This window comes from Nerophis lumbriciformis, linkage group LG20, assembly GCF_033978685.3.
Source record: "Nerophis lumbriciformis linkage group LG20, RoL_Nlum_v2.1, whole genome shotgun sequence".
Lineage (NCBI taxonomy): Eukaryota > Metazoa > Chordata > Actinopteri > Syngnathiformes > Syngnathidae > Nerophis > Nerophis lumbriciformis.
In genome coordinates, this window is record NC_084567.2 from 19322501 (window position 1) to 19350000 (window position 27500).

Genomic DNA, 27500 nt, shown 5'->3' on the forward strand with positions numbered 1-27500 from the left:
TATTGAAATTATGATTACTTATTTTTAGGTGAAGCAGTGTTGAGGTGTGAACATAATACCATCATGTAATCTGTAATGTCGAATAAAAAGGCTCTAGACAAAGTTATCAATATATCAAAAGACAAATATTGTTTTTTCTTATTCTTTAATAATATCAACTTTTCAGATTTTTGTTATTACATGATGCCTTTATCTCTATTTTTAGATTTTGATAGTTTATTTTATTTATCTTTTTAAGTTATGTACATTTATAAGCACATGTAGATGCTGTATCGGGACATATCCATTAAGAGTTTGAGCAGAAATATGCCGTATAGGAATTAACTATACACAATAAAACATTAACAAAATGCTGTGTCACATAAATGGTTTTTGAAGTAATATCTTTGTGACAGGAAAAAAACACAAGTAATGCCAAAAAAACATGGTGTTTACTTTTTGATATCAAAACACAACACAAAGCAGTTTGGCTAATGAAGATGAAGTCTAATAAACAAGCTTTGTTCTTCTCTAACGCCTCCTAGTGGTTCAGCACAACAGTTTGGCCAACAAAAAAATAACAGGAGTAACACCTCTCACATCAAATACACAATCTTCACAGCCTGTGATGACAAATTGTTTTAGCTAGTACCGATGTTATTTGAACACTGATACAGTTTGCAGTTAAATAAAGGACGAGTGAACATCCCAGTCAACAAACTAAAGACTTTATAAACAAGTTGTGACGCTGTATTGAGAAAATAAAAGCAACATCAAATAGTTGTTCTCCTTCGCTGTATACTTTTATTGTGGGGACAAGTGCGTCTGTCTCCAATATTGTCCACAGCTGTCACCATCTAACAGCAGTGCGCTCTTAAACACATGCAGGAAAGCGTAACATGGCACCATTGGGTTTTACGTGACTCGTGCTCGGTATGACCAGCGGGATTCCAAAAAGTACCAGATTCGGAACCCATCCCAAGTGAAAAGCACCTTTGTGAGAGGAACGTCAGTGACATATTTTTCAATGATGAAAAATAACGAGCCAACAGCAGTGTCTGTTTATCACCATGCCTGGGCATCAGAATTCGTGCTGCATTATAACTAAGGGCATAACATAAACATTATAACCAGACGGAAAAAAGAAGTAGCTTTCAGCGGAGCACGAATAAATGTCATTGATAAAACAATTACTCCTGAATTAGAAACCGAGCTTGTGTGTTGCGGTAGCAGAGATTAATTAGCGTACTTTGTTGACCTTGCTAAGGAAAACCCCTGCCAGGCATGCTTTTTTTCTCCATGCTATTGTGGGCATTCTACTTAATTTCCTTTTTCCAAGTGCTTTGACATATTTGAGGTCCTGTTTGGTCAAGGACAGACACGAAGACAGTGAATGCAGGCAGTGTACCACAAAATGCTGTATTATTCTGCTACGGTGGAATCAGGAACAAGTTGCTCCAGTTCTCTCCACCCTGGGTATTGCTCTCTCCTGCTATACCGTACATTTAGCAAGTACTGAAATAATGCTAATAAGGTTGTGACCGTGCACCAGATATGGAAAGTATCTTCTCATAAGTGAGATCAGAAAATGACACACAGTGTGCTGGCTCTCATATGATAAAACTGGTGTTACGGAAGTATTTAAAGCAGAAATGTTGAAAAAAAAAAGTACTAACCCTTGGAGTTACATAAGAAGCTCCTGAAATGTACTTTATGTTATGAATGACAATTATACGGCGTCGTTATAGTACAGACTGCAAAAAAATAACAATAATAGATTCAACTCATTGAATGTCAAAAAGCTGTAGCTGATCTGAAATTATGTATAGACCGGACGGGTCCAAACTGCCACCCGTGAGACGTCACACGTTTAGCAAGAAGATTGGCCCCTGCATAACTTCGATACTCTGGGAAAACATTCACTGTAATTTATCCATCAAATTTCACTCATCATTTGGATATTTGGCGAATGACTATGACTTTTAGTTCTTAATATACAGAACACAATTTATATGACCCAATCCAAACAACTTTTCCCACTCACAGTGCAAATTAACTCGAACCAACAAAGAAAATCAACACACGTGGTCGCACATAACACACAAGCTGCTCACTGAACTTTGTGGTCATTATCAAACATGTCTGTTATGTCTTCTGTTTCACCTATATACTTATTTAGGTGTCTTAATTTAATAATAGTCAAGCAACACGTTTCAACTCAAACTCAAGTCAAACATCTCCCCCGCTCTCGTGACGTCACACACTGAACTCCGGCTACGGTGGCTCTGACATGACAAAACAGTACATGACATCCCCTTTTTTTTTTTTAATGCTACTACTACATCACCAGACCGTAACAAGATAAAAGTTTATGTCATCACATAGTCTGCCAGCTTCTGTGGCAAACATATCTCTCTAGAAGGCCTCTGTGTCTCTCGGGTGTCATGGCTGGTGATACTCTGGTCTGCGCGTTGAGCAGGTTGTGTCTCTCTGTTCATTGTGCAGTCCTCAGCGTCCTGGGATGCATCCATTCTGGTGAGTGTCTCATGAGCGTTGGTGTATCGTTTCACGAATGTCGTATTCCTTGTGTATCTGGCTCCCGTTGGAGACTCAACAACTACTTGGTTTCCTGATTTGCTCACCACCTTATGTGGCGTTGTGTGGAAAGGTGTGGTGAGTTTATCGGTCTTTTCATGTCTCACCAGGACAGTGTCACCAACATTGACATCTGAATATCTGGCTCCACGGCGTTCATCTGCATAGATCTTGGATTGTCCTTTTTGTTCTGCATCTCTGTCTCTTACTTCCAGATCAGCGTGTGCTGCTGCCGTGATGCTTGGCAACTTCCCCCTCATTTTTCGGTTGAAAAGCAACTCAGCGGGGCTCTTCCCCGTGGTTGTGTGATCGATGCTCCAGTATACTGTGACATATTTTCTGAGTTCTCGCTTCCAATCAAGTCCATCTGAGACAGCGATGCGAATCCTCTTCATCAGCGAAGCATTTTGACGCTCCACCTCGCCGTTTGCTTGCGGCCATCGTGGCGTTGTTTTCACGTGCTTAATGCCGTTGGTGTCACAGTACTCACTGAACTCCTCTGATTTAAACTGAGGACCCTGGTCTGACCTCAGTGTGATGGGAAGTCCATGTCGACCGAAAATTGTCTCTAAACTGTCTTTTACCTTTGATGTAGTTGTGGGTTTTAACAGCTGTAGTAATCAACTACAACTAGAATTGAGTCAGCTGTCGGCAGGGGTCCGAGTAGGTCGATGGCAACATCTTGCCAAGGCCCCTCCGGTAACCGTGTTGGTCTCAAAGGTTCCGCTGCATCTGGGCGAGCAACAACTTGGCAACCGTGGTATGGTTTACAATGTCTTTCAGCTGCTTTGTCTATGTCAAGACGTGGAGTTTTTCACAGTTTCCTGCGAGATTTGTTCTTCCGAGATGCAAACGGACTACACCGGACAAGGCTTGAAGGTAGGAACATATTTTAATCTCTCTATAAAGGGTACAAACAAAAGGCGCTCACAAGGCGAAGGCACGAACTTGACGCAGGAAACAAAACTAACACTTTAACGTAAACTATGGCTTGAAAAGAGCAGCATGAACTATGACATAAGCAGAGCATGAAATAAACACAAGCATGAAACTATCATCACAGAGTAATGTCGCCAGACCGACTAACTGACAACGATAGGCTTAAATAATAATCTCCTGATTAGAACAGGTGTGTGCATAAGGCAGGTGAAACTAATGAGTAGTCATAAAAACCAAACAAGGGAGCGCAAACAGGAACTAAAAGAGTCTTAAACAATCAGAAAATAACAAAAAACATGATCCAGACCACAGATTATGACATAGCTGGCCACCAGACTTTGCTCCTGAGGTGCTGTTTGGTACCGACGACTCCCAAGTGTCTTTCGTGAGCTAGTGAGAGAGCGCGTGCCCGCAGTGCTTGTAGCAGCACGATGCACGTCCCGCGTAGAACCAGTTGTCCTATCACACATAACTCATTAGCTACAACAGCATATGCTGTGCACTTTTCAGAGTGTCCACTAGCGATGGCTTTAGGCACCTCACTCAGCTCTTCATCGTGGGCTGATGCTTCCTCAACCTCACGGGTTGTCAGTGCGCTGGGTGTCGCGCTCACTGCCACGAATCTTACGTATTCGTCGGATCCGTGTGCATGTTTCTGTTTCAGTACGCTGTTTCCTAGTAAACGTGATAACGGGTCTGCTATGTTCTTTTTTCCCGAGACATGTATTACTTTAAAATCATAAGGCTGTAGCCTTAGAACCCATCGCTCTATACGAGCACATGGTTTTGAACGTGGACTGTAGATAGATTCTAAAGGCTTATGGTCTGTAACCAAATCAAACTGTCTACCATATACGTATGGGTGTAACCTCTCAAAGGCCCATACAAGAGCCAAGGCCTCTTTTTCTGTCTGAGAGTACCTACATTCGCAGTCAGTTAGACCACGACTGACGTAACATATGGGAACATTCTCTCCCTTCTGGCTCTGTATTAACACTGCTCCTAGCCCCACTGGACTAGCGTCTGAGATAATCTTGGTTGGTGCATTTTTGTTAAAGTAGGCTAGTGTCCCTGCTTTGGCTAAGCCCTCTTTCAGCGCCTCAAACGTTTTTTTCTGTTCGGGACCAAATTCAAAAGTAGTGTCTTGTCTTGCCAGACGTCGCAGTGGCTCTGACAATTTTGCGAACTGTGCAATAAATCTGCTGCTGTAACTCACAAGTCACTTCTGATGCATTTTCCGGCTCTCTTGCATCGCTCACAGCTCTCACTCTCTCCTCTGTAGGACCGATTCCCTTTTCAGACAGAAGGATTCCCATGAAGATTAGCCGATCCATATTGAACTGGCACTTGTCAGAATTCAGCGTCAGTCCACATTACTCCAGTCTTCTCAAGACTGCATGTAGTCGCTCGTTGTGCATTTCCTCATTCTTCGCGTGAACTATGACATCATCTGAGATGTTCTCCACCCCTTCTATACCAGCAAGTGCGGCAGCGATTTCATGCTGGTACTGTTCGCTGGCTGAAGACACACCGAAGATAAGTCTTTTTTATCTGTAGACTCCATTGTGGATGGCGAATGTGGTAATACCACGCGATTCTGGTGTCATTTCGAGTTGGTGGTAGCCCCACTTTAAGTCCAGTTTGCTGAACACCACTGATCCATTCATCCCCTGTAGCAGTTCATCCACTGTTGGAATAGGGTATCTCTCTCTGATGATTGCAAGGTTTGCCTGTCGCATATCTAGACACAGTCTGATTTCGGAGTTTGCCTTGGGTACAATGACCACTGGGTTTACCCATGGTGTTGGTCCATCGACCGGTTCTATGATGTCTAAGTCTAAGAGTTCTTTAATCTTAGCCTCCACAGGCGCCCGTAAGTTAAAGGGTATACTCCTGAGTGGCTGTGCTACTGGTGTCACCTCTGGGTCTTATGTGTAGCTTTATCTGTTTTGTTTTCAGCTTCCCGACCCCCTGAAATACAATCGGGTACTGGTGCTTAAGTGACTGTTTCAGGTCTGTGACTGCTGATATGTTGGCCCCTATTTTTCTGTATACCGACTTTCATGGCTAACTCTTCCCAGTAGAGGTTCTCCATCACCTCTGATTACTATGAACTCTGCTTGTTCACTGCGCTCTCCTATTTATACTTGGCATGTGAACGCCCCTTTAATAGGTAAAGGTTGGTTGGATGAGTAAGAAAACAGTTTCCTTTCTGATTTTGGAACATAAGAGTGGCATTTTATTTTTCTCTGCTTTTAACCCCTCCCCTGTCTTTTCATCTATCACATTACATGTAGCCCCGGAGTCAATAAGCATCTTCAAGCTAACTCCTCCCACATTCATGTTAAGCCTCTCTGACCTGTTAGTGTCATTTAGTATAAAAGCATAGTCATGTTGCTCTATCTCTATGTTATGCACTTTTTCTTTTCCTGTTACACCTTTTGCTTTGCATTGTTTGGCAAAATGGTCTTTGCCGTTACACTTGCGGCATGTTTGACCGTGTGCGGGACATTTAGGATCCCTCCCAAAGTGGTCAGCATGTCCGCACCGGTAGCAAGTTTTGTCTGTTTTCTCTCTGTCCATGCCCGGTTTTCCTTGTCCTTTCTTCTGAGTTGTATTGGCACCGAAATAAGTTTTGACAACAAATAAAGACAAACATTAAACAAATACAATATTTTTGGTAGATGTTTTCGATGCCAATATTCATATTTTTGTACACTTTTTTGTGTGTTTTAAAGGTGTTTATGATCGTTTCTTTTTTTTAATGGTTTTGTTTCTTTTTTTTTCCGGTTTTGCTTCTTTTTTTCCGGTTTCGCTTCTTTTTTTTTTAAAGTATGGCGCGAGGGGCGGGGCTTATAACAAGTTTACCAGGAAGCAGTTTTATGGGACTTGGACATGCAAGTAAAGCACAGTAGAAGAAGAAAGGAGGGCCGAGGAAGTCTAAATTAAGTTTTAAAAAACATTTCAAAACACGAATTAATGAAGCAAAAGTAGTTTTTTACAATTATCTTGAGTAGACCTGACTGTGTTGCTGTCGGCAGATTAATCTTCTGCTCAGAGAGAAATCTTGTATTTGTATACATGATACAGTGACCTACTTGTATTACTCTTTGACTACTTTGTAAAGCATTCTGGTCAACTTTGTTTTTTTTACAATTTGTTTTATATATGCAGTAGATTTCAGCACTAATAGGTTATTAGGATATATTTCTGTTATTTATTACATGTTTAATTTATTACTCTGTATAAATTACCTTTATAAAGCAAATAAAATAACTTTAAAGCTTTAGAGCAATTACTCATATTTATTAATTGTGACACACTTTATAGAGGATTTATTATAGGATTGTTTAATTTTTTTAATAAAATGTAACATGGCAGTCAACCATCAGCTTTGCTCACTTGATGATGATGTTCTGTAGTTGGATGTCCTCTCAGAAACAGGCTGAAGAAAGTTCAGATGTACCACAAAGGCAGAGATCGTCTTTGGCTTTCTTGTTGTATTAACATACAGCAACATCACAATGTACTACTCCGATATTATTTTTAAAGATGTTTTGATGTAATTGTTAATAGAAATGTCTCCTCTAAAAGTCCAGAGTATTTTTTTAATTAATTTTAAATAATCCCTCAGCTCTACATTATTGCAGTTGATGGGGATAGGTTGATTGGCAACACTAAATTGGCCCTAGTGTGTGAATGTTGTCTGTCCAGTGTTTCCCACACATTCATTTATTTGTGGCGGCCCGCCACGAAAGAATTACGTCCGCCACAAATGGATTTTTCGGCTTTTGACTCGCTCGACCGCTCATAAAAGCAATGGGACTCTGTCTGTGAATGTACCATGTAGTTACAACTCCGGTGCAGTAGGTGGCAGTAGCCTACTATGCATTGTAACTCCGCCAATAGCACTTAATTCACCTGGTGGGCCAGAAGAAGAAGAAGAAGACGACGACGACGAAGGATCAAAATACGAGGGTAATATAGGTTATAGGTAGATAGGTTATAGCTGCATCGCTTGCGGCTCGTCATATATTTAACGTTAATCCACGATTTCACCGAGCGTTTCACTGACGGTGAGCAGCCTGACGCTGCTTCATTAACACCGCCGCTGTTTGACTCGGGGGCCGGGCAGACGCACGTAGTAACAGTCACCTGTTTTTATACCGACGAGCTAATGTGTCCAGGTTACAACCCTGTTGTCAATAAACACACGTGGACTGAAGCTAAATTGTCCACTGTCCACTGCAGCATGTGAATGCAATGAAAATAATAAAATCTGAGCCAACCAGCTGTTAAAATGTTGTCCAGCTTAATGTTTTGGCCATTAAAGGCCCTTCATTTCAAGATTTCAACTGTGATCGGGCTTTAAACAGGTGGCTGACCTGTTCAGATGAGTGTAACTGCTACTGGTCAAATAATGTGAAATAGCATTTAATTTTACATGTATGCAATGCCATTTAAATGTAATTATAGATGATAATAATAATAATAATAATAATAAATATTGTGTAGTGTTGTAAATAGTCAACGGGAAGGATTTTAGTAAGATATAAGCCATGAGCACTTCACAGCCAGAAAAAAACCTAGGCAGGACAAGTAAAAATATTGGGGCAAGTAGATTTGAGAAGTCGGGCAAGTAGAAAAAAACTTTAACGTTGAACCCTGCATGTGTTGAGCTGCTGCCGCTTAAGGTTAGACGGCACTGTTCATAGAGCGGTTCTGCTCGTTAGTAATAAATTCTAATGTTGGATGTTCACTCCTTCACACAGATGAGTATAGAAAAATATTTTCAACGGCCGAAAAGGGCTCGACTTGGAGAGAAGGTAGGCCTACAGTCCGGACCACAGGTGCGACCTGTTCAGCAGCAGCAGGAGGAGGAGGTTGACTGACTGTGGCAGGACACCTTTGCCTCTGTTTCACTTCATGTTGCTGGTAAATAATATGGTTGTAGTAGTAGGCTAAAGTTAAATTATTTAGTATTCACTAATTAAAGGGGCAGAGCTTTAAGAGACATTTTAGCTTTTATATTTTATAAGATATATTTTTTGTAAGAACCACAATTAATAAATATATTTCAGTAAATAACTAATTGTTCAAATCTGTATATAAATATGTACATAAAGTGTTGTAATTATATTCCAACTCCGCGTTCTTCTTGGTCATCGCCGCTGCCGCCGCCACCCCCCACCCCTTGACCACACCACCACAAATAGATGCCTGTCCTGTGGGAAACACTGCTGTCTATCTGTGTTGGCCCTGTGATGAGGTGGCGACTTGTCCAGGGTGTACCCCGTCTTCCGCCCGATTGTAGCTGAGATAGGCTCCAGCACCCCCCGCGACCCCGAAGGGATTAAGCGGTAGAAAATGGATGGATGGATGGATGGATATTTAAAAAATATGTTGTAGTTTGTACTTAAAATTGACATGTAAATATTATGTGGAATGTCATTAAGGATATCTGAATGTATACCCCTATTTCGTATTATTTGCAATTACCGTATTTTTTGTTTGGTTTATATCAACACTTCAGTCATCAACAATTGCATCATCAGAGAAATGGACATTGAAACAGTGTAGGACTGACTTGGTAGGATATGCACAGCAAGTAGTGGACATAGAGAGAGGGATCAGAAAGAATAAGAACAAGTATCTACATTTGATTATTTACATTTGCTTATTTACAATCCGGGGAGGTAGGATGAGGAAGGGAGGGTGTTAGTTTAGGGTTGAAGTTGCCTGGAGGTGTTCCTTTAGTGTGGTTTTGAAGGAGGATAGAGATGCCCTTTCTTTTACACCTGTTGGGAGTGCATTCCATATTGATGTGGCAAAGAAAGAGAATGAGTTAAGACCCCTGTTAGATCGGAATCTGGGTTTAACGTGGTTAGTGGAGCTCCCCTTGGTGTTGTGGTTATGGCGGTCATTTATGTTAAGGAAGCAGTTTGACATGTACTTCGGTATCAGGGAGGTGTAGCGGATTTTATAGTGCAAGTTGTTTTACTCTGTCCTCCACCCTGAGCCAGCCCACTTTCGAGAAGTGGGTAGGAGTGAGGTGTGATCTGGGGTGGAGTTCTAGAAGTAATCTGACTAGCTTGTTCTGGGATGTTTGGAGTCTAGATTTGAGGGTTTTGGAGGTGCTAGGGTACCAGGAGGTGCATGCGTAATCGAAAAAGGGTTGAATGAGAGTTCCCGCTAGAATCTTCATGGTGCTTTTGTTGACCAGAGAGGAGATTCTATAGAGAAATCTCAAGCTCAAGTTTGATGTGAACACTGATTTTATAGTGAATTCATCTTCTCAGGAAATTAAATTATTTCTCTGTCAGGCCTGTTTAGTCTGTCGTTTTTATGAAACATTTATTGAGAGTCTTGTGTGTTTTTCTTTTATTTGTTGGTTTCACTGTCTTTCAGTTAAAGACCGAAACAGCCTGAATAGTATTGTTAAGTCTTGCTCTAAGATTACCGGAGTAAAACTAAGAGACCTAAACTTCTTCTGCAACCAGCAAATCCTCTGAAAAGCAAAGAGCATTTTAGCCTCCCCGAGCCATTTCCTTGTGGGGGAATTATCTCTGTTGCCTTCAGGGCGACATTATACAACCTTCCATTGTGTAAAACAAATCGCTTTTCCAAATCATTTGTCCCCTCTGCACTCAGACTCTTAAACGCTTAAACTTTTACATTTTTCAGAGTGTTGTATTGTTTATGTATTTATTGACGTTTTATTTATTGTGAGCCATGTAGGGTTTGTGAACCACGACAACCTGCCGCTCAAAATTAATTGCCCCTCGATGGATTAATAAAGTTGTTTGAATTAAATACGGCTACACTAACATTTTAAAGTCGATCTTTTCTCTCCGTGTGGAAATGTAACAAAGTATTGCTCCATACAGAGTTTCGGCAAATATCACGGCTATATCATGGTTCGTTTAAAAATACATAATTTTTGTACCGCTTATACTACATCCTCAAAGTATGTTTAGTTTAACGAGAATATATCATAACATTTACACTTGATTTAGACGCCATCGGTCCTCCTTTCTTCTTCTATGGTGGTTTTTTTTTTTTTTGTCCTGTCCAACTTCTCAGGCAAATCATAAAGTTGATGTAGATGCCCATATCGGCTGTTCAGATTTACTTTACAAAAGAGAATACCTCTCTTGTTGCCTTATTTGTATTTGACTTTATTAAATGTATTTATATTATCATTTAGTGCAGCCGGACCGGAGCAGGAGGGGATAGAAAGAGAAAAAAAGGAAGACAGAGGGGGAAATTGTGGGGACAAGAGGGGGATTAGACAGAGAGACAAAAACAACAACAGCAAACACAACAATAAGAACAACAACAACAATAGAGCAACATCAGCACATACGATATATACAAATATGATGGTAAAAGTGATAGCAAAGAAGCAGTTAGCGAAATAAATAATAATACAGTAATGACAATGAGCATTTTTACACTACAAATGGAGCATTACAAATACCAATAGAAATAGCTCTATTGAAAATGAACAATACCAGTCATTTTCCTCTATTATCAACAATACAGTTGTTCAAATACAACAATACATATACGTAATGATAACTAGAGATAAAAAAAGGAATACCGAAAAATGGAGGGGAAGAAAGAGAAGCAACCTATATTAACCTTGTAGATTGTTATAGTAAGAATAGGTTAAGCTTTGTTAGTGTGCCATGTGTTACCCAGTTTCCCCCTAGGGCAACAACTGTCATGTTCTGTGGTCATGTTTTGTTTTGTTATTTCTGGTTGTTTAAGACTCTTTTAGTTCCTGTTTATGCTCCCTTGTTTGGTCACCATGGTAACTCATTGTTTTCACCTGTTTTAATCAGAGACTATTTAAGCCTGTCTTTTTCAGTTAGTCTGCCTGGCGACATTGACATTGTTCATGCCTGTTCATAGTTTCATGCTGATGTTAATTTCATGCTCCGCTCATGCCACAGTAAGTGTTGTTTGTTTTATGTTCATAGTTTTTGTCCATGTGTTAGTTTTTGTTTTCATAGCCAAGTTTGTATCTCCGCCTTGTGCGCGCCTTTTGTTTGTTCTTTTTATAGTCAGAATTAAACATGTCTTTACCTTCACGTCGTGTCCAGTCAAGTCGTTTTGCATCTTGGGAAAACAATCCACGCAGTAAATTGCGTTGCCATAGTCCACGTCATGACAACAAAGTTAATATATGTTTGATGAAACGTGATTATGTGCATGAGTGTATGTATGTATATGTACTTGTATATGTACAAAATGTGTATATGTATGTTTGCTCAGTGAATGTATATGTACAGTATGTGTATATGTTTGTACAGTGAATGTATATGTACAGTATGTGTATATGTATGTCTGTACAGTGAATGTATATGCACAGTATGTGTATATGTGTGTTTGTACAGTGAATTTATATGTACAGTATGTGTAATGTATGTTTGTACCGTGATGAGTATGTGCGTGTGGATGTACGAACTTTGAGTATGTAGATATGTACTGTATTTGTGTATGTATGTGGTCGAGTAGGTACCTATGTATGTATGTATGTATGCATGTATGTATGTATGAATAACGGTGTGTATGTGAGTATACAGTATGTGTATTTGTATGTACAATATATTTGACTCCCAGTGTGTGTGGGAGCCAGAGTACGGCCCCAGCCACCCAGCGAGCCCAACCCACAAACAGTAGGTGTGGTGCCCAGGGAACCAAGGACCACCGGCCCCACACAGCCAGGCCGGCCAGCGACCAGAACCCCAGAGCCAGGCCCATCGTGCCGCCCGGAAGAGCCATCAGCAGGCCGCAGACAGACGCGCCCGCCAGAGGACAAGGCACGAGAGAAGCAGCGGACAGCCAGACCCCAAGCCAGCGAGAGACCACCCCCCACACGGGCCGGAAGGTGGGACGACCCGCCCGGGGCGCCCAGAGACTCCTCGCAACCGGACGGGAAGACCGCCCCCGCCCCACCAGCAACCGGGCCCCCACGAGCCCACCCCCCACCCCCGGAGAGCACGGCGAAGCCCGCCCCAGGCCACCCACCCAAGTCGGCCGCCGCAGGACCGCCCAGCGCAGGGCCACGGGAACCACTCACCCCACCCGCAGGGACCCCAACGATGGAGATGGAACAACCAGCAACCGCCCTGTCGAGTTACCCCCCTGAGGGAGGGGGGAAAAAAATAAAAATAAAATAAAATATATTAGAAATAAATAAATAATGATAATAGTACAGTGTTTTTACAGTCCAGTAAAACTGCTTCTGGGTAAACTTGTTATAAGTTTGCTGTATACCAACACTGCCATTATTTTCATAGCGAAAAAAAAGAAACAAAATCGTAAAAAAAAGAAGCGAACATAAAAACCTTTGAAACACACAAAAACATAAAAGGTCCATCCATTCATTTTCTACCGGTTGTCCCTTTCGGAGTCGTGGGGGGTGCTGGAGCCTATCTCAGCTACATTCGGGCGGAAGGCGGTGTACACCCTGGACAAGTCGCCACCTCACTGCTTTGAGTATCTAATAATAGAAATGCACGATATAAAATCTAATCCATTATTATTATTATTATTATTATTATCGCAAGGGCAACATAAAAGGTGTACAACAATATTAATATTGGCATCGAAAACATCCACCAAAAATGTTTTCAATGTTTTTATTTAATTGTTGCCAAAACTTGTTTCGGTGCCAATACAACTTTTTCTACAGTGTCGATTCTTTTTTTGGATATCAAATCTTATTGGCAGTGTTCTGGCTTCATAACCACTCTCTCTGCACTTGCCTAGGTTTGGCGCATTTTAGCTGCTTGTTAATTCTGATTGATTACAAAACGTTACGGAGGTTGTCACAGAAGTAAACAACATAGAAGTCGAACTTTATCATACTCTTAATATTTAATGTTTTATCATTTATGTGGGGGGGTGTTGTTAAGTTAAAGTTAAAGTACCAATGATTGTCACACACACACGAGATGTGGCAAAATTTGTCCTCTGCATTTGACCCATCCCATTGTTCACCTCCTGGGAGGTGAGGGGAGCAGTGGGCAGCAGCGGTTGCTAAAGTTGAAGTAGTTAAAGACATGTCTTGTTGCTCAGTCTGTTATTGTTTGCTTAAATGAATGCAAACTGAAGTGTCTTTGATCATTTTCCTGATATTTCAAATCTTGCATTGTTTATTTTTACACCAATGATTATTGTTACGGGACAATGAAAGCTCTGCTGTGTGGTGGGAAAAAAAGTGTCGTAATGTGTGTATTCGTGTAGTGTGTACTGTATTTTAACATGTTTGGCAAACTTCCCTCTTGAATTTGGTACGAAATTAATATGCAGACTTAAAACATTGCAATTGATGAGGACAATGTAAAAACAGCTGTGTAAACTTGATCACAGATCACTCTGAGACAGACACAGAGTTGGAATATCATACTATATATGTATACAATATTATATTAATAGAATACGTATACATATGTCTGTGTGTGTGTGTGTGTGTATATATATATATATATATATATATATATATATATATATATATATATATACATATATGTGTGTGTATATATTGTTACTTTGCCCGCGGCCAAATTTGTTTAGCCCAATGCGGCCCCCGAGTCAAAACGTTTGGTCATCCCTGAACCCTGGTATAGATCATATCTGATTCTCAGCTGTACACTTTTCCACAACTTGTGGCAGTAACCATAATATCAAACAAACAGAAGAAGTCTGGAGATAGTCATAGAGAGGTTGCTTAAGTTAAAGTTAAAGTACCAATGATTGTCACACACACACTAGAGGTGTGGCGAAATTATTCTCTGCATTTGTGCAAAAATATGACAAAATTAATGAAGCTGTATCTTAATTTGCACTTTAATTATATTGACTGTTTAGTTAAAAAAACATATTTATTATTTATTTAGTTTATTTCATCATTACATAATTGTATGTAAAAAAAAAAAAAAGAAAAAGTTATTTATGAGTCTTTTCTTTGTCATATATTTGGTTAGTACTTATTTTTCTAATCAGCCTGACCTAACCCTAAAAAGACCATGTGGTAAATAAATAAAACAATTTGTGATAAACACATGGTTCAATATCATTTTACAAGGTTGTTAAAGACAGGTAAGATATAAATATTATATTAAGAGTAAGATTCCTAAATCATTGTTAATATTTGAGTGGGCTCCAGGCCCCTCAGTAGTGGAAAAGTTGGACCCCGAGGTCAAAAAGGTTAAAGAACCCCTGTCTATTTATAGACAATGTAGTCGATCTGAAGTTGGAATTTTGGGGATGTGGACAACATACGGTCAACATTTACATTTACAGGTATACGGAACTTGCCAAACTGAATGATTTGAATCTGGTTCAAATGGGTTGGGAAATGTGGTAAAAATGCCAGCGATTCTTTTGACGGAAAAATATGAAATTCTGTGGAAACCATGAATTTTTGACCTGTTGACAATCTCTGTTAAGGAAAAGTAATTGCGGTAGTAACGCTAATATTGTTTTTTAGTTACGAAAAATCTAATTAATTTACAATTTCGTTACACATTACAATGACATTATTTATACTTTGTGAAATACGGCGGGTAATGATGCTCGTGGTTTGGTACCAAATTCTGTCCATTCAATTAGGTACAAACTATGTAACGAAAATGTTATAGTGACCAAAATGATCACAGTTATTATTATCACGGTATTATTTAATATTTTCAAAAAACACCTATACACACACTAACATTTTTGAACAGTTGGAGCTGCTGTCTGATGCCAACAACTCATGTGTGTCATCTTTACACAGGATGCTAACATAGCAAACTCCACTCTCACTCGCTGACATCACTTACTAATAACGCCTCTTAAAAGGCACACCCCATAACTTTGAAGTAAAAGTTCAGTCACACTTTTTTAGCAGATATATTTCTCACAATTAAGACATATTCTTAAGTGACACAATCATGAAGTAACAGCGCAGCGAAATGATGAAGGACACATACAAATAGAAATAGCTGTATTCATGCAGACTGCCTCAACGTAAGAAGCAATTCCATTCATTGCCAAATGCGGAAGTGAAGCGATCAGCTGTTTGAGTGTCTAGCTTTCAAATATGTCTTTATGCAAAACACCATGCACACTCACACGTTTGGAGTTGACATTTTGATGCAACGTTGTTAGTATTATGTGTTATCATTTGTCATGTTTCCTTCTTTTCCAGTAGGAAAGATTTATGAATATCATGCACTGAGACGCAAAAATGTGGGCACGGCTTTACGGCTGAGAGGCCTCAGATTGGTTGAAAATTGGCATTTCTATAGATATTCATTGTTACACTTGGCGAGAGATTTAGCGCTCACATTTAGATTAAAAATGTATATTTAAGACTTAGATTTAACATTTAGGTTTAGATTTAACATTTAGATTTAGATTTCACATTTAGATTTTATTTAAAAATTTAGATTTAGATTTTACATTCAGATTTAGATTAAACATTTAACGCTCACTTTTAGAATTAGATTTAACATTTAGGTTTAGATTTGAAATTTAAATTCAGATTAAAGTTTTAGATGTAATATTTAGATTCAACGTTTTGTGCACACATTTAGATTTAGGATTTAGGTTTATACTTAAGATTTAGATTTAGATTTCCAATTTTAATTTAGATTTATTGTTTACATTAAGGGCTTCACGGTGGCAGAGGGGTTAGTGCATCTGCCTCACAATACGAAGGTCCTGAGTAGTCTTGGGTTCAATCCCGGGCTCGGGATCTTTGTGTGTGGAGTTTGTATATTCTCCCCGTGACTGCGTGGGTTCCCTCCGGGTACTCCGGCTTCCTCCCACCTCCAAAGACATGCACCTGGGGATAAGTTGATTGGCAACACTAAATTGGCCCTAGTGTGTGGATGTGAGTGTGAATGTTGTCTGTCTATCTGTGTTGGCCCTGCGATGAGGTGGCGACTTGTCCGGGGTGTACGCCGCCTTCCGCCCGATTGTAGCTGAGATAGGCTCCAGCGCCCCCCGCAACCCCAAAGGGAATAAGCGGTAGAAAATGGATGGATGGATGGATGTTTACATTAAACATTTGGGTTTATGTCTAACATGTATATTTAACATTTAGATTTAAATGTAATATTTAGATGTATATTTAACATTTATACTCAGATTCAACATTTAGATATAACATTTAGATTCAACATTTAATTTTAAATTAAATATGACGAAAGCGTGCTAAATGTGAGAAAAGTAAGTTAAATGTGAGAAAAGTGAGCTAAATGTGAAAAAAGTAAGCTAAATGTGAGAACAGTAAGCTTAAAGTGAGAAAATTAAGTTAAATGTGAAAAGGGTTAAATGTGAGAAAAGTGAGTTAAATGTAAGAAAAGTGAGTTAAATGTGAGAAAAAGAGCTAAATGTAAGAAAAGTGAGTTAAATGTGAGAAAAAAAGCTAAATGTGAGAAAAGTGAGTTAAATGTGAGAAGATTGAGCTAAATGTGAGAAAATCGAGCTACATTTGAGAAAATATTTAGATTCAATGTTTAGCATTTAGATTTAAAATTTACACTTAAGATTTAGATTTACGATTTGAATTTAATTCTAACATTTAGGTTTAGGTCCAACATTTAGATTTAAATTAAAAATTTAGATGTATATTTAAAATGTATATGTAGATGTAATATTTATATATAACATTTAGAGTCAACATTTAATTTAAAATTAAATATGACGAAAAGCGTTAAATATGAGAAAAGTGAGCTTAATGTGAAAAAAGTGAGCTAAATATGAGAAAAGTAAGTCAAATGTGAAAAGGGTTAAATGTGAGTTAAATGAGTGAAAAGTGAGTTAAATGTGCAAAAAGTAAGTTAAATGTATAAAAAAAGAGCTAAATGTGAGAAAAGTGAGTTAAATGTGAGAAAATTGAGCTAAAAGTGAAAAATGTTTGCTAAACGTGAAAAAAGTGAGTTAAGTGAAAATAGTGAGTTAAATGCAAGAAAATAGAGCTAAATATGACAAAATTGAGCTAAATGTAAGAACATTTAGCTAAAAGTGAAAAAAGTGAGTTAAATGTGAAAACATTTAGCTACATGTAAAAAAAATGAGTTAAATGTGAGAAAATGTTGCTAAATGTGACAAAATTGAGCTGAAAGTGAAAAAATTGAGCTGAAAGTGAAAAAAGTGAGTAAATGTGTGAAAAGTGAGCTAAAAGTGAAAAAAGTGAGCTACAGTAAAGGTGAGAAATATATCTGCTGGAAATGTGTGACACCCAATACAAAGTCACAGATATAATGTTACGTAGTCGAATCTCATGAAACATTTCTCAGTAGCACATGCCAGATATTTCAAAGTTTTCAAAATGTATACAATCCTTTCTTGGTAACTACTTAAAGCAGGGGTGCCCATTACGTCGATCACAATCTACCGGTCAATCGCACAGTGTGTGTCAGTCGATCGCCAGCCAGGCATTGAAAAAATACACCTAAAAATTAGCGATCATAAATCTTCCCTATGACGTTACTTGATTGACATTCAAGGCTCCCGAGGATCTTGTGAGATGACGCTGGCTGCAGCCAGCTCAGTGTGAAGGAAAAAAAGACCGTCAGGAAGGCAAGAAAAAGTTTTTATTCCAACCGTGCCGTCAAAAGCCTAGAGACTGACCGCACAGCTCCTGTCTTCACAATAAAAGTGCTGCTCGATGCTGCCTGCGCTAACAAAATAAGAGTCTCCGAAAGCTAGCGCAAACAAGCTAGCAAGTCACGGAGTTTGCCGTCGATCTATTTCTTGTAAAGTGTAAAAAAACGAGTATGGAAGCTGGACAAACAGGATGCCAAAACCAACCACTTCAATGTCGTATTGGACAGAAAGGAGGACTTTTTTTCTCCTCCACGATGTAAAATCGAAAATGTGGAAGTTGTCAGCACTACTGTGAATCTTGTCTGATTACAATCCATGCAAGTCATCAGAATCAGGTAATACACCAACTTATATTCTTGTGCCATCTTTCATGAAGACAAGAATATCTTCACGAAAGATGGCATGAAAAGATGGCATTTCTGTTAAACATGCATGTATTTTGTACACCTTTTACATGTGAACAAAAACGGCAAAAAAATTATAAAAAATTATATATATATATATATATATATATATATACTGTACATATATGTATGAAGTAGATACCTCGACTTGGTCATTTAAAAAGTAGCTCGCCAGCTGAAAAAGTGTGGGCACCCCTGACTTACAGCATGCATTTAAGATTGAAAAATGTGGAAATGTTCAATACAGAGCCAGGGCTTATTGAAGCAGCTGAATATTGTGGTGCTGGAATGGTTTCAATTGGCGGAGAAAGGTTGAAGTAGCCGAGCGTTAGAGGAGGAGATGATTGGTGGTGCAATGAACGAAAAATATGTTGAAGTCAAAACACGAGCCTGGCCTTATCCCTACCCCTTTATTTATTGTACAAATATATCTGGGAGATTTGTGTGACGCTGACCTGTAGCCACAGCACACTTGCAAAACAAAATCATGCCAGAGACAAACAGCAGATAGGCCATATTTCTTGGCCCGAGTGACAAAGCATGGGGACCCCCTCCTCGTTTCAGCCAGCCTTATTTTCCTCCATTAGTCGGGGGTACACATTTAGACTAATCGAGGACCTTGCCGTCACTCCCAGAGGTCGGGGGTGAGACAGATTGTTAGATATGCTTCTCTCCCTTGTACCGTCTTTGGGCTTTCTGCTGAGCAAACAGTCTGATGGCTCGGGTGAGCAACTTTAGTAGCAGACAGGGCAAGCCTGAATCTGGGCAGACTATGGAACATGGTTGATACTCCACTGACGGATCTTTCTGCTACAGTATGCATGCTGTACTGTGTGTGCATCCATGTGACTGACAGAACGTTAGCTAAATGCTCAACCAAACCAACTATAGAACTGACACGGGGAAATATCCAGAACAACCAGACCTTTGGAGACCACCATGGCATGAATAATTTCTTAAAACAAAACACTAAAGCCACAAACTTAGCAACACTTAGCCCTTCCAACGGTACGACTGTCATCCTTCTACCGTTAAATCTCGCTAAACAAGCAGCACAGATGCAAACTTGTTTAGTGACCATGAAACTCAAAGGTGAAATCTAGTCTTTGGTATGGCTCACACACATGACTGATCTCAAACGGCATGTCATCAATCATACATCATACATTACAGATATTTTGGGGCCGAAGGTAATAGCGTAGGCAGTGTACAGACGCAAAAGGAAGGGTGGAAGTCACCATCAGGTACGTTTTGATACATTTTGTACATATAAAGATGAGGTGTGTCGCCAAAAACAAATTACTACTCCACTTCAAACTTCTATAAGGCTAGTGTTTTCATACCGACCAATGTTCTCTGAGTAATGTCACTTGATCAAATATTTTCTAACATTCCACACTGCTAAACAATAAGAGTATGCACAATGATTCCCGATGATATCGTATCAGACTAATATCAGTATCAAGGCTCCAATATTGGTATTGTATTGGAAGTTAAAAAAAGGTTGTATCGGGACAACATTACTAAATATGCTAAAATCTATAGATCAAAATTAATCTTAACTTTTTTTACTTCGGCGCCCAACTTTTCCCACTCAAATATTGACACGAAATTAGTAATGCTAGTCTTGATTTTAATCATATTCAATCATTTTATCCAGCCTACTTACGGTTTACAACCTTGTCAAATGATATTTAATCACAAAAATTATTACTTATTTGACAAAAAAATGTAGGTTTAGGTTGGTCGGATTAGAAAATAAGAAGGGACTCATAAATAATTGAAAATACTGTACGTTTACATACAATTATGTTGTGATAAAATAATAAACTACATTAAGAATAAATTTGTTGCTTCACCACACTGTTAATAACGTTTAAGTTACTTAAGTGTAAAAAGTATGACTATGACTTTATCTCCAGACTTCTTCTGTTTGTTTGATAATGTCATTACTGCCACAAGTGGTGAAAAAGTGAATTACAACAGAGTACCGCTGCCGGCCATTTGACGCCATCAAATTATTTTCTTTAAAAAAGCTTAAAAAATGTTCAACACAAAAGTCTGTTATATTTAACATTTTTTGTGTTATTGTTTTAGTGACTTGTTCTTTCCTAAAAACAACAAACAACACATCTAACATATTTTTCTGGTGTTACTAGAGATTGTACTTGTGTTTAAAGACTCTTTACTACTGTCGCTCGATGTCCGTGATGAACATCGAGCATGAAGCCACACTTGCTTTGCTCCAACTGCTCTTCCAGGTTTCAGGCGATGGTCTAGAGTCCCATGAGGCTACTGTTTATTTACCTGCATTAGTGCAGATTTGGGAGTATTTTGAAAGATTTAGAGGCAAATATGTAAGCGATCGTGAAAAAATATTTAAAATGGGATGATGTGGATTGATACACTTTTACAAAAAGTACATTTTGAAAGATTTAAACGAGATTTAAAAAGTAGATGTTACCGCTCGCTAGGGATGATGTTCGAAACCGGTTCTCCCGGTTGTTCGATAAGAAAAGAACCGTTTCCATGGACTCCAATGCCTTTTTGAGAACCGGTTCCCATTAACGAGGCCACTATAGTAAAGAAAAACAGTTGGTTCTTTATTCGAATCCCTGGGAACGAATCCCGTCTCACAGGAAATGCCCTGTGACACGTCCCAGAAAATGACATAGCTCAGTCATTAGGCGGCAGATACAGAAGCAGCAACAAGGTTTATTATATATATACTTTTTTGTATTCTATTTTAGTTACTTTGAATTTACAACCCCCTGGCGCTCTTTTGTACTGTTTTTGTACTGTTCTGTACTGATTTTGTTTCTCGCCTCTGTGTAATTGAAATTTATAAATAAAGATTTTAAAAAATAAAAATAAAAAAAGAAGCAGCCGGAAAAAACGCCTCAAGGCATGGCTTCATTTTACAAAAAAATACGACGAGGAAACGGCTATCTGCAATTATTGCCAGGCTTCGCTCTCATGTAAGGGGGGAAGCACAACAAGCATGATGAAACATGTTCAGGCCGTACATAACCTGAACGTTCGAGAAAGGTGTCGTGGAGAAGCAGCGACAGAGATGACGAAGCAAGCCCCTCTTCCTCTGCTTCAAGCTGCAGCGCCAATTCCAGTGAGAGTACTGATGAGTAACTAACGTTAACTGTTGCCGGTTAATTTCCATATCTGCTCACTTGTAGCCTTTAGGCTAAAATAAGGTTCTTATGTCAACCAGGACTGCAGTAATGTTAGCTAGACTAACGTTACTTAAGCATAGTCAGTGGCTAACGATAACGTTAACGTTAGCCTTTGTGTATGTGTCTGATAACGTTAATGTTATCTTGTAGCCTACACCACTCCAGAGTTTGCAGGTCTGTCTAATAAACTAGTGCTTTCTTTCTTTCTTTAGTTTACTTTGTGCATGAACACACTTACAGAATAACACATCATAGTTTCATATCATTTCACTTTACATCATGTCTGAAAAGGAGTAGTAAGAAGTAAAGCTTATTTAATCCTACCCCTTTCCCACTTCAGAGCGTTTACAAATATATACATCATTTACTGACCTTTTTATAATAAAATAACATCTGTGAATTAGTACATACAACAGTTTTGTAATATGTAATTAATTCATTATTAATATACTGAGATGAAGAATATCTTATTTTCAATAAGGTTGAAAGTATTTCTCATAATTCTTCTTTGTACTTTGTAAGCACTATTAATTTGAACAACCTCTTAAAGTGGATCATATCAGTACAATGTTTAACTTCATTACTTAATCCATTCCATCATTTAATTCCACATACTAATGCTAAAGACTTAATAACAGACACCCTAGTCTTCACATTCAGCTAATTTCCCCCCTAATTCTATGCTGTGTCTGTCCCTCATTTTCCCTCCAGGACAAGGACGTGCAGTCATTCCTGGAGGAGGCCACACTGATGGACCCCAGAAGGATGTTCCAATAGCAGCAGAAGTGCACTTTTTGGAGAGCTGTATTATTTTCAGTTTTGTGCCCAAGGGAAGCGTAAAATACGACAGCGGAGACCCTGGACTGTTGAACGACTGAGGCTCTACATAAAACAAGAATGGGAAAGAATTCCACTTTCAAAGCTTCCCAATCGTTTACTGAGTGTTGTTAAAAGAAAAGGTGATGTAACACAGTGGTGAACATGCCCTTTCCCAACTACTTTGGCACGTGTTGCAGCCATGAAATTTTAGGTTAATTATTATTTGCAAAAAAAAAATAAAGTTTATGAGTTTGAACATCAAATATCTTGTCTTTGTAGTGCATTCAATTGAATATAAAGTTAAAAAAGTTAAAGTACCAATGATTGTCACACACACACGAGGTGTGGCGAGATTATTCTCTGCATTTGACCCATCACCCTTGATCACCCCCTGGGAGGTGAGGGGAGCAGTGGGCAGCAGCGGTGGCTGCGCCCGGGAATCATTTTGGTGATTTAACCCCCAATTCCAACCCTTGATGCTGAGTGCCAAGCAGGGTTGAAAATCATTGTATTCCGTTTATATTTACATCTAACACAATTTCCCAACTCATATGGAAACGGGGTTTGTATATATATATACATATATACATATATATATATATATATATATATATATATATATATATATATATATTCTTTATTTTTATTCTATATCTATATATATCTATATATATATATATATATATATATATATATATATATATTATATATTTCATTTTTCAGTGTGCGGCCCTCAGTGGAAAAAAGTTTGGACACCCGTGGTCTAAATTACACATTATTGTAACAATGGGGAACTCAAGTCCTCATACTGACTCAAGATTTTATGAATCACTCACTATAGTGAATCTGATACTCACACACGCACACACACGTGCACACGCGCACACACACGCACACACACATGCACACACGCACACACACGCACAGCCCTCCCAGTGAATCTTCTACTCGATTCACCCGAATCACAATTAGAGTGTATAGCGTTTGTTAGGTTTTTCAATAATTCATTCATGACTCACCGCCACGTCTGCCGAGCTAGAGGTGCTCCTCGAGCCCTCGTGAATCAGCAAAGCTTTCAGTCGGAGAACATCGCAGGCTGAGCGAGTTAATCGTTTGTTTTGTTGAGCCTGCGAGTGGGAGGAAACATTGTAAAGGAGAGTCAAACTGAAGCAAGTACCAAATCTTAAATGCAGATAGGTAACAGTCGCACAATTAGCGACATTCATTACCTTGTCTCCTTTCTTCATTTAACTCGCAGTCGCATGGGTGAGTAGGTGATCATGTTTACAGAGACCGGGAACTCCAGAATTAGCGATAAAACTTAAAATTTGGATGATCCTAAAAACATGATAACGGCACTTTGTTAAACACCTGTGATACTGCTAATGTTTTGTTTGCATGGAAGCTAACGCGCTAAATGCTAGATACCTTAGGGGTGTCTTTAGGGTGTTCAGATTGGCCCGCGAGATGTCACAAATTTAATAAGGAATATGACCCGCGGGGTGCCTCCAACTGAATTTTTATTTGCAACTATCTTGCGTTAATTCAGGTTAACGACCATGAATTGCACTTTGGCTTATTCACAGACCCAATCCAAACAACCTTTACCACTCATGGGGCAAATAAACTAAACACACATGGTCACACGTAATACAACCTGCTCACTGAACTTTGTGGATGTTATAAAAAAAAATGTCCAAGCACAACACATGATTAAACGTTACACCAATTTAAATCTCCTGCAATGCATGATGGGAAAACTGCAAAACACTCTCTCCACACTTACCCATGTTTGGCGCATTTTAGCTGCTTGATATTTCTGATTGATTACAAAACTTTAAGGGGGTCGCCCGGGAAGTAAACAAGGTAGGAGTCGAACTTTCACATATTCTTAATATCGAATTATATTTATTATATATCAATCGGACAACAGACGAGTTTACAACAAAAAGTGACATCACCTAACCTGGATCTGCAACCATTATGAAACACTACATTTACAAAATAAAATGAAAGAACATACACAATTTTAAACCATCAAATAATTATATGGCTCTTAAGAACACATAACAATATTTTGATTTAGCTTCTGCCAAGAAAAGTTAATGTGTCTATTTACTTTAAAAAAAATAATTAAACCTGGTTAAAATATTTCAGTGTGTGAAGAAGTACATTTTCATATTACAAAAGTACTTTCATATTTCAGCTCTAAGGAAAAGGATGGCAATAGTATACCACAGACTAAGTGGAACACATGTTTTCTTTTTTAATACTACCAATTAATGTATGATTAATTAATGAATAAACGATTTACCATTGTTCATGGTAAGTTCTTTGTTTGAACAGAATCCACCTTGACACTTTCACACACATGTACTTCAAAATTTGAATGAACAAAGAACATATATTTTTCATTGATTCTTAATTAATGAGTGTCTTATTGTCATAATTGTGACAAATAGTCACATGACAATTAAGGCTAACAACCCAATAACAAAGCTTGTTTATTTGTGAATTCACTGAAGAAATACCGTACAGCTGTACTGTAATATGTGACACAGCGTTAGATATTCATATTGTTTCATGTATTTAATATCATCTTTAAAAGGGAAAGTTAAGCTTTTAAAAATTCGATACTTTACCTGACACCTGCTATTTTGGGGAAGCCATAATCCTGTAATTGTCAAGTGACAGTCACGTGACAGCAACTCCAAACTGTTTTCTTTATGTCATTTAGGAATTTAATGAAATCAAGTCAAGTCCAAAACAGTTTTAGGACATTTAAGGCGTTGGTGACACGTATGGGACTTGATATTCTTAGAGGGAAAAACACTGCCACAGTATTTTATCTTGAAACGCCTCGGTGAACGGGTGTTTGGTCACGGATGTGTGGTAACGTTCAAGAACAAGTGATGAAGTTTTACACAACATTCTACAACATGTATTCATTTTTTTTAATACTACACGCAATAATAGCTGTAATTCTTTTTCAAGTAATTGACTGGACGTTTGTCGAATTCTGCGGAAATGTAAGTCATTTTCAATATAAAAGCGTTGTTTTCCAAACAGCTCTTCTAAACAACGCATGTCAGTTGGTTTGGAAATTGAAACATTAAAAAAAATATACAGAATGCAATTTATATACAGTATTTATACACCAAAACATACAGTTTTACGTTTACCGTGTGAACTCGGAAATACTGAACACTGGGGCGAACACCTCTTTCTGTTTATATTGGCGCCTCACACAAAGAACCAATCATACACCTTTTTGTTCGTTTTCTTTGGATTTGATTGGCCTGCGACAGTAGAGTATTTCTTGCAGCCATCGGCTGCCAAAAATGAACGAAGAATAATGAGTAGCAACGATGCTCGTTGGGAACGAATCGGAGCAAAAGTAATATATAAATTACAGTAAGTAAAAGTAAACGTCTGCACTAATGGAACTAGACAATAAAATACTTATTTTTACTAACTTGTTATCTATATATAATGTGTATATGATGTTTATATAATGTTTTTGTATTAATGTGGCCATTCAGCAAACCACTAAAGAGTGATGTCTGTGCTACTGTGTTTCCCCAAATCTAAAAACAGGGTCGGTAGTTGAGGACCCTCAGCTTTGTCCTGCATGCTCCCGCTTTCCACACAAAAGGTTCTCAACTGCACTACTTCCTGTCCTAACCATAACAATACAATAATAGGCTATATCTGGAACCCTTGCATCGCTGAGTCAGCAAAAATCTGCCATTCTCATGATTCATATTGTGCTTATTAAAGTCAGAAACATTTTGATATGGAACGAGCATGTGTGTGTACAGACAGAAAGAAGTGGATCCAATTCATTCTAAATGTGACAATGGAACAGAATGGAAGCTTTATTGTCAACAATGTCCATTTAAAATACAAAACAATGTAAAACAGCTCAATATACTGTACTACAAAAATATATAACCAGTCCACTACAGCCAAAGAGATTATGGACATGATAAAAAACAGTTATTACACATTAGCTTTGATAATTAAAATATATATTGCCAGTGAAACCAGCATAATTTAAATGTTAGTGGGTTTTAATCTATCGAATAGGCCCATTCATTTTATTTATGCTCATTTTACCTATTTGTATGTTTGGAACATAATTCTGTTTATTAGTTTCATATTTTCATAGCTATTCACATGCTAATTGACCAAAGTGCTATGGATACTTTTTTGGGGTTTAAAGCCATATATATATATATATATATATGTACACATATATATATACACACATATATATATATATATATATATATATGTGTGTATATATATATATATTATATGTATGTATATATATATATACACATATATATATATATATGGTAAATGGTAAATGGGTTGTACTTGTATAGCGCTTTTCTACCTTTTTTTAAGGAACTCAAAGGACTTTGACACTATTTTCCACATTCACCCATTCACACACACACATTCACACATTCACACACTGATGGCGGGAGCTGCCATGCACGGCGCTAACCAGGCCCATCAGGAGCAAGGGTGAAGTGTCTTGCTCAAGGACACAACGGACGTGACTAGGATGGTAGAAGGTGGGGATTGAACCAGCAACCCTCAGATTGCTGGCACGGCCACTCTGCCAACTTCGCGCCGCAGTCCTATATATATACTATATGTATATATATTGTATGTATATATATACAGGTAAAAGCCAGTAAATTAGAATACTTTGAAAAACTTGATTTATTTCAGTAATTGCATTCAAAAGGTGTAACTTGTACATTATATTTATTCATTGCACACAGACTGATGCATTCAAATGTTTATTTCATTTAATTTTGATGATTTGAAGTGGCAACAAATGAAAATCCAAAATTCCGTGTGTCACAAAATTAGAATATTACTTAAGGCTAATACAAAAAAGGGATTTTTAGAAATGTTGGCCAACTGAAAAGTATGAAAATGAAAA

At 38.3% G+C, this 27500-nt stretch overlaps 1 long non-coding RNA gene across 1 annotated transcript in view; it reads right to left on the reverse strand.

Moving 5' to 3' along the window:
- Positions 1 to 27500, reverse strand: part of LOC133619512 (uncharacterized) — a 141166-nt gene that overhangs the window by 76669 nt on the left and 36997 nt on the right. The window contains exon 2 of the long non-coding RNA XR_009817427.1: positions 23557 to 23664. This is a non-coding gene — a long non-coding RNA (uncharacterized lncRNA). The remainder of the gene's footprint in view (positions 1 to 23556; positions 23665 to 27500) is intronic.